This window comes from Gossypium hirsutum, chromosome A06 (genome assembly GCF_007990345.1).
Source record: "Gossypium hirsutum isolate 1008001.06 chromosome A06, Gossypium_hirsutum_v2.1, whole genome shotgun sequence".
Lineage (NCBI taxonomy): Eukaryota > Viridiplantae > Streptophyta > Magnoliopsida > Malvales > Malvaceae > Gossypium > Gossypium hirsutum.
This window is the reverse complement of record NC_053429.1, coordinates 92,597,762-92,610,421: the sequence shown is the minus strand read 5'-3', so window position 1 is coordinate 92,610,421 and position 12,660 is coordinate 92,597,762. Positions and strand designations below refer to the sequence as shown.

The following is a 12,660-nucleotide window of genomic DNA, read 5'->3' as shown; positions in this document are numbered from 1 at the left end:
GGTGCGCAAATAACGAAATAATCCGAGTTGAGTCTGCGGACTTAAAGGGGTTGCCAGCTGTAATATCAGCAATGTTGGCCCAGAAATATGTAAGGAAAGGGTGCGAAGCATACCTCGCGTATGTACTTGATGACAAGGAGTTAGAAAGGAAACCCGAATCGGTGCCGGTGGTTTGTGAATACCCGGATGTGTTTCCTGAAGAGTTACCGGGTTGCCACCTGCTCGGGAGGTAGAGTTTGGTATTGAGCTTGTACCTGGAACTACGCCTATTTCGATCGCTCCGTATCGTATGGCACTAACCGAGTTAAAAGAGTTGAAAGCTCAGTTGCAAGAATTGACGGATAGAGGTTTCGCTCGACCGAGTTTCTCACCTTGGGGTGCACCAGTATTGTTCGTGAAAAAGAAGGACGGAACCATGAGGTTGTGCATTGATTATTGTCAACTGAATAAAGTGACGATAAAGAATAGTATCCGTTACCGCGTATTGATGATCTGTTCGATCAATTAAAGGGAGCATCGGTGTTTTCAAAGATAGATTTGAGGTCGGGTTATTATCAGTTGCGGATTCGAGATTCGGACGTACCCAAAACTGCTTTCAGAACGAGGTACGGTCACTACGAGTTCTTAGTGATGCCGTTTGGGCTCACTAATGCCCTGCGGTGTTTATGGATTTGATGAATCGAATCTTCAGGCCGTATTTGGATCGGTTCGTAGTTGTGTTTATTGATGACATCTTGGTCTATTCAAGAGATGAGACCGAACATACTGAGCATCTGAGGCTAGTGTTGCAAATTTTGCGGGATAAGCAGTTATATGCTAAGTTCAGTAAGTGTGAGTTCGGGTTAAGAGAGGTTAGCTTCTTGGGTCATGTGGTATCCGCATCGGGTATTCGAGTTGACCCGAGCAAAATTTTAGCCATACTTAACTGGAAGCCTCCGAGAAATGTTACCGAAGTCCGGAGCTTTCTAGGGCTCGCCGGTTATTACCGACGATTTGTCAAAGGTTTCTCGATGATAGCCACACCAATGACGAAGCTACTTCAAAAGGATGTTAAGTTCGAATGGACGGAGAGATGTCAGAAAAGCTTCGATCAACTGAAAACTCATTTGACTGAAGCTCCAATTTTGGTGCAACCCGAATCGGGTAAAGAGTTTGTCATTTATAGTGAGGCATCCCTACTTGGGTTGGGTTGCGTATTGATGCAAGAAGGTCGAGTTGTGGCCTATGCGTCGAGACAATTGAAGCCACACGAGAGAAATTATCCGACCCATGATCTCGAACTAGCCGCCATTGTGTTTGCATTGAAAATATGGTGACATTAATTGTTTGGTGAGAAGTGCCATGTGTTTTCGGATCACAAAAGTCTCAAATATTTGATGACTCAACGAGACTTGAATCTGCGACAAAGACGTTGGCTTGAGTTGTTGAAAGATTACGAGCTTGTCATTGATTACCACCCGGGAAAGGCTAATGTGGTTGCGGACGCCTTAAGCCGGAAATCACTGTTTGCTTTGCGAGCGATGAATGTACTCTTGTCTGTTCTACCTGACAATGTGTTAGTAGCTGAATTAAAAGCCAAACCATTATGGACTCATCAAATTAGTGAAGCTCAGAAAGTCGATGATGAATTGGTTGCAAAACGAGCTAAGTGTGTTCCGAACAAGGAATCGGAGTTTCAGATTGATGATAATGGTTGTTTGAGGTTTAGAAGTCGTTTGTGTGTTCCAAGGAATTCGAAACTCATTCCGATGATTCTGAACGAAGCCCATTGTAGCCGAATGTCAATTCACCCGGGGAGCACGAAAATGTACAACGACTTGAAACGTCAGTTTTGGTGGCGTGGTATGAAACGAGACATCTCCGACTTTGTTTCGAGATGTTTAATATGTCAACAAGTGAAAGCGGAACATCAAGTGCCTTCAGGGTTACTTCAGCCGATCATGATACCCGAGTGGAAATGGGACCGAGTCACAATGGACTTTGTGTCCGGACTGCCATTGTCCGCAAGTAAGAAGGATGCGATTTGGGTTGTTGTTGATAGGCTGACTAAGTCGGCTCACTTTATCCCCGTGCGTACGGATCTTTCATTGGATAAACTAGCCGAATTGTATGTCTCTCAGATTGTGAGATTACATGGAGTACCTATTTCTATCGTGTCGGATAGAGATCCGAGATTCACCTCACGATTTTGGAAGAAATTGCAAGAAGCTTTGGGTACCAAGCTGCATTTTAGCACCGCTTTTCACCCCCAAACCGATGGTCAATCCGAGCAGATAATTCAGATACTTGAGGATATGTTGAGATGTTGCATCCTCGAGTTCAGTAGTTCATGGGAACGGTATTTACCTTTGATTGAATTCGCTTACAACAATAGTTTTCAATCAAGTATTAAGATGGCACCTTATGAGGCTTTGTACGGTCGTAAATGCCGTACGCCATTATTTTTGACCGAGCTTGGTGAAAGTAAAATTTTCGGAGTTGATTTGATTAAAGATGCCGAACAGAAAGTAAAGGTAATCCGTGAAAGTCTGAAGGTAGCCACAGATCGTCAGAAATCGTATGCGGACTTGAAACGAAAGGACATTGAATATCAGGTGGGAGATAAAGTGTTTCTTAAAGTGTCACCTTGGAAGAAGGTACTCAGATTTGGCCGTAAAGGCAAGTTGAGCCCGAGATTCATTGGGCCATACGAAATATCCGAACGAGTCGGTCCAGTTGCGTATCGATTGATTTTACCCCATGAACTTGAAAAGATTCACGATGTCTTTCATGTTTCAATGCTTCGACGTTATAGATCCGATCCGTCACATGTGATTAATCCCTCAGAAGTTGAAATTCAATCTGACTTGAGCTATGAAGAAGAACCGATTCGTATCCTAGCTCGTGAAGTGAAAGAGTTGCGAAATAAAAGGGTTCCGTTGGTTAAGGTGTTGTGGCTCAAACACGGGATCGAGGAAGCAACCTGGGAACCCGAGAGCTCGATGAAAGAACGATATCCAAACCTATTTACCGGTAAGATTTTCGAGGACGAAAATTTCTTAAGTGAGGGAGAGTTGTGACAGCCCAAAATTGACCCTAGTCGGGAAGTGGTTTCGGGACCGCTAAACCGAGTCACCGAAAGGTTTGAATGTGATGTTTATTGTCTAGAATATGTAATCATGAATTTGTGAAAATTTCAAGCTTTGATTTAGTCGATTGCATGTGAATTTAGTCAATAGGACTTATATGAGAAAATTTTAAAATGTGATAGGTCAATGCATGAGGACCTATTAGTGCATGTGGAAGAAAAAGGGGACTTGCATGTCAAAGTGCCCAATTCTTGATAAGTGGCCGGCCAAGCATGACTCCATTCCTCCAAGTTTATGTTGTTTATTATTTAATATTGGTAAGTAAATTAAAATAAATTAAAGAAAGGAATTAAAAAGGGATAGATGAATAAAATAAGGAGGGAAGAGGGAGTGTTCATCTTTTTTTTCTTTGGCCATTGCCGTGAGTGAGGAGAAGGAAGGGAGATTTGGTTATTGGATTTTGGCTTGGAAGATGGCTAGAATGAGGTATGTATTGAATGATTCTTGAAAATCTATTCATGTTTGAGATGGTTAGTTCAAATTCTACTCATCCTATAGATTAGACTTAGGATTTTGAGGTTGAAATTCGGCCAAGAAGCTTGAAACTCTTAGTAGATGTGTTAATGTCATTAAAATGGATAGTAATGTAGGATATGGTGAGTGGTTAATTGCTTTTAACTTGAAAGTTGAGGTTAAAGGGGTTAAGTGATTGCCGAATCTAATTTAGGGGTGGAGGATTGTGTTCATGTTATATTGGATAGGTAGAGGTTGTAATGAGGTTGAAATTGTTGAATTGTTAGCTTGGTAACTAATGAAGTAATCGGCCATATGAGGTAAAAATGGGATGTTCATTTTAGTTGTTGTTTCATTTTTGTGAGAAATGGGTCAAGTATTCATGAGATGAAATTGTGTGATTAGATAAATTAAAGGTAATAGTATAGTTGATGAATATATATAGATATACATATTCGGCCATCACTTAGGAGCTTATGTGATGTTGAGTTAAGCTTTGCATATTCGGCTATATATATATATATACACACATATATATGTAAGCCCATTCGTGATACTACCTTAGGACTATGTATATATAACCGACAAAAGAATGGGAAAAACTAGCAAGGGTGAAGGCCGAATGAGCTATAGGTGGTGTGGATGACTTTTATACATGTGGGTGTGTGTGTATGCCATTTAGTTGGTGACATTCGGCATTTCTTAATTAACATTAGAGATGAGTGAATGAAATCGGCATGTGTGTTTGTGAAAATGCCGAATGTGAATTTGGATAATATTGAGTAATGTATGTGCTTTAAAATGATGGAATGGAGTGGATGCTTTAAATGTGTTATGAACAATTATAAGTTAAATTAAGGGTTGCTAAATTACCATTGTCATTGCCGAATATACAAACATACATATGCATGTGTAATTGAAGTATGAATGTTTAGCAAGATGGTTAAACTAGTTAAATTATTGATTTAGCTCAAGGAGTTAAAGGAGGTGAATCGAGCAAAGGCAAAGAAAAGGTTATCGAGTAGCCGAGTTGGAACCGTCTTACCCAACACGAGGTAAGTCATTAAGCATGTAGTTGGTATTATTTCAAATGGTGATAATGTTTATGTATTGATGCTGAATGGAATGAATAAATATACATATATATATATGCATGTACGTATGTGATGATGAAATTGTTGAATGAAAAGAAAAGAGGTAAGATGCACTGAGTTGTTGATCTCGGCACTAAACGTGCGGGTATAACCATTTATGACCATGAGATTGGCGCTAAGTGCGCGGGATTAAATTGTACAGCACTAAGTGTGAGATTTGACTATGTTGCACTAAGTGTGCGAAATGAATATGATGCACTAAGTGTGCGAATTGACCATGCGGCACTAAGTGTGCGAGTTTGACTATGTAGCACTAAGTGTGCGATTTGATTACGTAGCACTAAGTGTGCGAGTTGATTATATAGCACTGAGTGTGCGGACTCAATATACATTCGTGAATCATTATGGACACTATGTGTGCGACACTATTGAGTCGATCGCGGACAGCGGATCGGGTAAGTGTCTTGAGTACATGGCTAATAGGTGCTATGCTTATACTTGGTGTTGAGCTCGGTAAGTTTGAACCTATGTGACAAATATACTTGAAGTCATGTACATAAAATTTATCGTAGGATGGGTGAAAGGCCATTTAGTCGTTGATTGTAACGAAAATAAATTGATTTATGAAAATGCTTCAATGTCCTATTGATGAGTATATGGAATGTGAATGCATGAATTGATATGAAATTGAATCGATAGGTTGGAGGAACTATGGTATGGTTCGGTATGGATGGAGTAAATTGTCTCGTTCCATTTTGTTTCCTCTTGTGATAATGTTATTGATGGATGGTAGTGCATTGCTTATGACTTACTGAGTTATAAACTCACTCGGTGTTTCCTTGTCACCCATTATAGGTTGCTTGGACTCATCTTTTTTTTGCGGGGTCAGGCCGTCATCGAAGTCATCACACCGGATAGCAAGTTTTGGTACTTTCTTCTTAGTTGGCTTAGAAGAACATTTTGGCATGTATAAGCTATTACGTTTTGTTTGAACTTTGGCATGTAAACTTTAAGCCATGCGAAAATGGCACGAATGTTCGATTGAGTTGGATCAAGGGTAGGCATGAAATGAACCTAGTTACTTTCGTAACAGATGCTGGCAGCAGCAGTGTCATGAGATTGAAAAATCACTAAAAATAGTAGGAGTGGAATTAATTGATGAATAAATTATGTAATCAAAGCTCTATGAGTCTGTTTTCATGAGGAAGTAACGAAAAGATCATATGGGCAGTATATTAAGAGATAATCAGATTTTTGTGGGACAGGGCCAGAACGGTTTCTGGATTCCCTGCTCCGACTTTGGAAATTCATTATAAATTAACCAGAGATAATTAGGGGTCGTACCATATATGTACAGATTCCTCTCTGAGTCTAGTTTTCATAGAAACAAACGGCATCAGTATTGAAGCCCCGTGCAGGGAGATATCCAAGTCGTAATGGGCAAAGGTCAGTGTAGTCGACCCCTGCAACTTGGGAGATTTTGACTAATAAACTGTACTAATTGGCCTGACCAAAAATTCTAGAAAAAATTACATAGATGGGCACATGAGTCTAGTTTCTGGGAAAAATTACAAAACTGATTTTCGAGTTACGAAACTCAAGATATGATTTTTAAAACAACTAGTACACAGATTGGGCAGTGTCTGGAAACTTAATTTTATAAGGGGTTAAAGTCAGTTAACACCTCGTGTTCGACTCCGGTGTCGGTTTCAGGTTCGGGGTGTTACAGCCAATGCCACATCTTGATGTGGTCTTACATGGAGTCCTTAATCAATGTCGATGCGATGTCTTGACATGGTCTGACACGGGATCCTTGCCTTACCAATGACATGTCTTAACATCGTCTTACATGGTATCCTTAACCGTCAATTACTCCTTAAATGCCATGTTATGAACATGGAATTTTCCATCAATTCTTCCTTAATTGTCAGGGTACAACCATGGACTTTGAGATATCAATGCCTTGTCAAGTCATAGCTGAAACATACTTGCTCAAATTCTCAAGGTTAGTCACATAACTCAATAATAACAATACTAATAACAATAATTGCATAATAATAAAATGCTACTCAACTTACATAATTACATTCTCAATCTCATCTTATCATCAACTTAACTTATTCTCATCAAACTATGCTAGTCAATACTTTCTTGTTATCATACAAAGCCATAATATAAAATATGGTCTTACATATAAATTATACAAGTTTTCTTTCCAATATCGAATTATTATTGAACATTAATCATTATATCTGAAACTCAATACTAAAGTATTTGTGGCCAAAATATCAATTTATCATTCAAATATGCATAATTAAATGCTTATTAAACATATGAACTTACCTCGATACCAAAACGACCATTTTACCAACTTTCCCAATTTTCGGTTTTTCTCTCGTTCTAGGTCAAAATCTCACTTTTTGGGATCTAAAACATAATATTTCACTTATTTAATTAATGTAATATTCAAACATTCCCTAACTCAAACTTTGGAAAAATTACAATTTTACCCCTAAACCTTTACAGAATTACGATTTTTACCCGAGGCTCAGAAATTAAAATTTATCCATTTTTCTTATGTTTTATGACACTTTGAACATTTTTCCCTTCTATGGAAACATAAAATTCCCACTCTATCATGTACTTATGAACATTAGGTATTTTTACCGATTATGTCGTTTCACTTGTTTTCACTTAAAATCGCTTAGCAAAAGTTGTTTAACATAATTTCAAGCTTCATATTCTACCATAAAACATCAAAGTAAACACATTTACTTTTGGGTATTTTTCCAAATATGAACCCTAGCATGAATTATTGCTAGAATAAGCTAAATCAAGTTACCGGGACTCCAAAAACATAAAGAACATTAAAAACGAGGCTAGAGCGGACTTATTATTGATCTTGGAAAGCTTGGAAACCCTAACCATGGGTTCCCCCATGCTATATTCGGCCTCCATGAAGAAGATGGACCAATTTTGGCTTTATTTTCCCTTTTTAATTCTTTTACTTACTAAATGACCAAAATGCCCTTAAAGGCTTTTCTTTCAAATTTGTCCTATTCTTGCCCATTTTTGTCCAAACTTAAATATAATGGTATAATTACTAAATAAGGACTTCCACTTTAAGAACCCATTTCAATTAAATCACTTTTATTGTCTAGAACACACATTTTGCTAATTTTACAATTTAGTCCTAATTATCAAATTAGGAACTTATACAAAAAATTTCTTCACGAAATTTTCACACAATTATTCAATCAATGAATAAACCTTAAAACTTAATTGGAATAATTTTTTTTGACCTCAGATTCATGGTTTCGCAACCATTATTCTGTTTAGGCCCTATTTTGGGATGTTACAAGCTTACCCTAACGCCTCATTCAGCCCCCAATGTCAATAAAAGACTCAATTTGTAGATTTTATTAATCTTAGAAAAAATTACTAAAACATAATTAAATCCTAATGATAATCCTTAATTTCAAACTCATAAAGTGTGAAAACTAGTTTAATCTGCTACACTAAATTATGGCAGATCACTAAGACCACTCTAATTGGGGCTGAATCGAGTATCATCAAATGTACTATTGCTGCAAACAATTTTAAGATTAAGTTGAACACGATTCAAATGGTGCAACAGTATGTTCAGTTTGATAGGTTGCAAGATGAATATTTGAATGCTCATTTAGCAAACTTTCTTGAGATCTACGACACATTAAGATGAATGTCGTATCTGATGATACCATATGCTTACGGTTGTTCCCATTCCCTTCAAGGAGAAAAGGCAAAACAATGGTTGAATTCACTTCCACAGGGTTCCATCACGAATTGAGCTGAGATTACTGAGAAGTTTTTGTTGAAGTATTTTCCACCAACCAAAATAACTAAGTTAAGGAATGACATCTCCTCTTTTTTCTCAACTCGAGCTTGAGACATTGTATGATGCATTAAAGAGATTTATGGATCTTCTGAGAAAGTGCCCCCATCATGGATTACCTTTATGGCTTCAAGTCCAAATATTTTACAATGGTTTGAATCACTCGACTAGACAAATAATTGATGTAGCAGCTAGTGGAACATTGAATAATAAGACACCTAAGGTAGCCCAAGAATTTTTTGAGGAGGTGACACTAAATAACTATCAGTGGCAAGGTATGATAATAAAGTCTACTAAGGCAGCTAATTTTTTTAATATAGATATAGTTTCTATATCGGCAAGTCACGTGGAAGGGCTGAGTAAGAAAATTGAAGAGTTGAGTATGGATAAGAAGATGAATCTGGTAATGCAATGTGATGCGATTGGAGTGGGGATGATTAATCCAGAATATTCACCCTTCAAGTCTAACATAGAGTATGAGCAAGTCGAATTTATGGGTAATAATTATAGACCTCGGAAGAACCCCTATAGAAATAATTATAATTTAGTATGGAGGAATCATTCAAATTTTTCTTAAGGTGGTCAAGGAAATCAAAGGTCACAACCCCCTTCAGAATTTCAACAACCTTATCAGCAAGAAAAGAAGCTGAATCCGGAAGAGATGTTAATGAAATTTATTTCAATGTTAGAAACTAGATTACAGAACACTGAGACAGCTTTGAGAAATCAGGAGACATCTATTCAGGAACTCGAGAATCAAATTAGTCATCTTGCTAAATTGATTTCAGAGAGACAACAAGGCAGTTTACCTAGTAACATTGAAACCAACCCAAAAGAGAAAGTCCACGCAATCATTGTACAAAGTGGAAAGGTGTTAGTCGAGCCTAAAAAAAGTTGAATTTAGAATATGTTGAGAAAAATGATGGGGTCAAGAAATGAAAGAAAGTGCATAAACCAGTGATTAGAGAATACAAACTGCCAATTCCATATCTAACAGAAGTGAAGAAATATTACATGATGAACAGCATGGTAAATTTCTTGAGCTCAATAAGGAGTGCTCGACTATTATCCAAAACAAACTACCCGCCAAGCTTAAGGAACTAGAGAGTTTTACTATCCCTTATGTCATTGGTAACTTAAATATTGAAAAAGATTTGGCTGATTTGGGTGCTAGTATAAATCTGATGCCTTATAAATTGTTCAAACAACTTGGTCTCGGGTAAGTATCCTAAGGGTGTTATTAAGGATGTACTTGTTAAAGTAGATAAATTTACTTATTAAAGTAGATAAATTTATTTTCTCTACTAATTTCGTTATATTGGACATGGTTGAGGATATTAAGGAACCCATCATCTTAGGTCGACCTTTTTTAGCCACTACTAGAACTGTTATTGATATGGGTAATGGTGAACTTGTGTTGAGGGTAGGTGATGAAAAGGTTACTCTTCAAGCACGTGAATTTGTAAAAGTTTCTAACGAGTGAGATGATACTCACTATTTTGATAATGTTAGTAATTCTGTGACTCAACATTCTTTGCAGGAAATCACTCATGAATACAGGTTCAAACCGTATCCTTGCCAATGTAATAGAAATCAAAAGATGAGTGGAGAATGAATGGTACAACTTGATGAGTTAGATGAATGGCGACCAAAGGCTTATGAGAAACCAAGAATGTTCAAAGAAATAATAAAGCGACACCATGGTGTTCATTTGAAGAGGACAAATCAATACAAAGTTAGACACAAAGTGCTGTTGGACAATTTAGATCCACAAATGTTCCTTGTAGAGTTAAATCAAGATGATCAAATCCATTTCTAGTACAGAACATATTCCCAAATAGAACCTTTGAGGTAACAAACCCTGATTACGACACATTCTAAGTAAACTATCATCGTCTCAATCTTTATTTTGGTGGTGATACTAATAATGAGAGAAAGGAGCTCTTATTCCAAAATATGACTCAACCGTGAGTTTTAAAAGGGAAGGCGAGCTTAGACTTTAAATAAGCACTCCTCGGGAGGCAACCTGTTGTGTTTTTTATTTTATTTTAATTATGTTGCATACTTAGTACACTTATTTTTTATTATTACTTAAAAAATTGAAAAAAATAAAAATTAAAAAATGTCCACATGGTTTGGGGTAGACCACATGACCGTGTGGGACACACGGGCATGTCATGGACCATGTGACCCATACGCCCATGTACATGACCGTGGGATAAGCAAACAATAATAGCACATGGTCTAGGTGATGACACACGACCTGTACATACAGGTGTGTCTCAGGCCATGTGAATGCTAGAGCAAATTTTTAAAATTTTCTAATAGGCCACACGACCTTAGAGAGATACACGGCCTGGCCACACACCTGTGTGGCTCAGACGGCCTAACATATGGTCGTGTACCCTCTTTTAATGCTAGGGGAGTTTAATTTTTATTTTTTTATGTTTTTCCTTTGTTACTTCCCCCGCACCACCATGGCTAACAACCCACCCAACCACCTTTTTTTCTTTGTTTATTTTATTTATTATTATATTAGTTTATTATTATATCAGATTTATTTTATTGTTATTATTACTTTTTCCATTTTTATTCTGCTAAGTCAATTATTAAAGTAGTATTAGAATTTTTTTGTTATTTTCTTTTGAATTATTTAGAAATTGTTTTTTATGTTTTTTTTATTTCTATTTGTATTTCTATTTTTCTTGTTATTTGTTTATGTTTTATTTTTTAGACTTATATGTGTCCTTGTTTTTATTTTGAACTTTATTGTTATTGTTTTGTCTACTGTTTTTCTATTTTGTTATCTCTTTATTTTATTTATTTTTTTCTATTTCTTATTAGTGTGCTCAGAACATGTACTTCATTTTGAATCTCCTACAATTTTAGATTTCACTATTCCTATGAAATCATCCAAAATCAGGGCAATTTCAGTTCTCTCCCTCCCTTATTGATATTTTTCTTATTGGTGTATAATTGTTTGTACATTGAGGGCAATGTACATCTTAAGTGTTGGGAGGATTTTATAAGTTATGGGATATAGTCCATGAATTGTTGTTTGTGTTTAAGTGATTTTCTCACACCTACGATTAAAGTTAATTTTCTTTAATTTGGAGTTTTTTTTATTCTATTTTGGAATAATTTGTGGATTTTTATGCATTGTGTGATTTATACTTTAAGACATGAGGGAGTTAAGCATGATAAGTTGTTTTTCAGAAATTATTATTTTAGGTTGCCTCCCTGAATTGAAGAATTATTTTGAAATTTGTAAGTTTGACATCAAAACCATAATTTTTTGTAAGCTTTTAAGCCTATAGAGCCTATATTTAATTTTTTGCTCATTTTATTTTTGGTTGTGAGTATGCCAACTTAATTTGTTGTTCTAGAACTTGCTTCAGTTATACATATCAAGACCACATTATTGATTTGATATATTGAGATGATAGAGCCACTTAGTATTTACCCCACCTAACCTTTAAACAACTTACTTGTAGAATTAATCCCTAGTAAACCCCACTGACCTAACACATTTTTTTCCTAACCCATTTATGTTAACATGTAACTCATATCTATGTTGTAGAATTATCCTTTTATTGACTCCCTTTTTGTTGAGATTTGATTTGGTTAGTTGCTTAATTATTTCATCATTTGTATTGCTGAATTTTACACTGTTCAAAAAAAGTGAAACAAAAAATAAATAAATAAATAAAATTGATTGAGCTTGAATCGATAGTTTCATATTCTATGGAAAAGCTCATTTTCATTCTTTATTTCTTATGGATGTAAATTCTTATAATTCAGCAACTGACTTTTTTCTAATTTGGTAACTTATCAACTCGACTCTCGATTGTAACTAATTTTGTTGACATTTTCCATACCTTTAGTTAACCTAAGCTCCGTTTCAACCTTGTAAAGACCTCTTGATTGGTATGTCAACTCATTCTATTGTGGTGGAGATTTGATTTTCAAGAAAGCATATGGTAATAATATTTATCATTTGACTGTTGAGTGTACATTACTTGAACCTTAAACAATTTGAGTGCTTTGAGTGAATCTTTAGTGAGGATGTTATTGTTGAGTTTGGATTTTAAGTTATTATTGAAATAAAAGA

General features: G+C 36.1%; 1 non-coding gene across 1 annotated transcript; it reads right to left on the bottom strand.

Moving 5' to 3' along the window:
• Nucleotides 1–8,558: 8,558 nt before the first annotated feature.
• Nucleotides 8,559–8,666, bottom strand: LOC121231171 (small nucleolar RNA R71). The gene has a single exon (XR_005929238.1). It is a non-coding gene; the product is annotated as a small nucleolar RNA R71 (small nucleolar RNA).
• Nucleotides 8,667–12,660: the final 3,994 nt, after the last annotated feature.